Consider the following 1,308-nt stretch of genomic DNA (forward strand, 5'->3'; position numbering starts at 1 on the left):
AAAAAAAGTAAAAAAAAAAGTTGAGAAGCAGCACTGCAGGGAGACCACGCACATCATTATCTGGGAGCATCTGGAGGAGACTTGACACAGGCCACCCAGGCCAGCTGCTGCGGCAAACAAAGATCACGTTGCCGCTGGCATCGGCAAGGGGACGCGTTTGTCGTCAGCTGCCTGGCGCCGAGGCCACACAGCGCCAGGAACGTGCCCTGTGCTCCCTGCCCGCTCCCGCTTGTGGGTGGGATGGACCCAGCCCACTCCACAGCACATCCCGTGCCTGCTTATGTCCAAATCAGACCTCTGTAGAGCTTGCCAGTGGCTCTGGAAAGCCCAGCGCCTGCCACCGCAGGGTTAAAATCCAGCAAGTCATTTACCTTAAATAACAACGCGGCGATACATCTGTCTTGGCTTTTGGCAGCTCTTGGCTTTAGAGATGAAGCATTCGTTGGATCATTGGAAATGTGCCTTTGCCCTTTAGCTTCCATGGCCAACAATAGAGACGCCCACGCGTGAAGCTGACTCCGGCAGCGGAGGCTTTGGACCAAAGCAGAAGTGAGGACAAGACCTTCAAGGACATTTTGGGCACGGGCAGCACTGACCATGGACAGCCCTGAGTCTCCCAGGGGAAGACGGCTCTGATGCAGGAGCTTGGCATCGTGTCCCCAAAATCCCCCCACATAGCTCTGCCACTGCGCGAGCCCTCTCCCAGCCCGATGGGAGACGGAGGCTGGGCTCCCCATCGCAGCATCATCTGGTTTTCAGCTCATTTCTGGTCATTTCCTCCCCGCTTCCTCCATCCCTGGCACAAATGCCTCCGAGCAAGGAGTTTCCCTTCTCAGAAGGGACAGCAGGAGGCTGTGGGGCTGGTGTGTCCCTCTCCCTGTCCTCGGTGATAGGGACAGCCCCAGCATCTATGGGCAGGATGGGGACAAATGAGTGCCCCACTCCGGCTCTGGGAAAAGGGAAGATCCCAGGCTGCAAAGCAGGGGGAGAAAATCGTCTTGGATTAAACTCCCAGGCCCCGTGTGTTGCCATTTATGGCTGCACTTTCTGCTCCAAGCCTGATGCAAGATGTTGCAAGAGGCAAAGAAAGCAGACAGGAGACAGGCAGCCAGAAAGAGAAAAGCCAGGAAGAAAAGGGGAAGGAAGAAGCCTTTTTTTAAAAAGCCTTTTTTTTTTTAAAAAAAAAAAAAAAAAAAAGGAATAAATAATAATGTTGGGCAGAGTTTAGGAAAGCAAAGCAGCTGCGATGTCAGCAGCTCCTTTTCACCCCACTGCTGGGGCTCTCCATCCTCCTGCCAGCCGGAGAAG

This window comes from Cariama cristata, unplaced genomic scaffold (genome assembly GCF_000690535.1).
Source record: "Cariama cristata isolate BGI_N322 unplaced genomic scaffold, ASM69053v1 scaffold18333, whole genome shotgun sequence".
In the NCBI taxonomy this organism is placed as follows: Eukaryota; Metazoa; Chordata; class Aves; order Cariamiformes; family Cariamidae; genus Cariama; species Cariama cristata.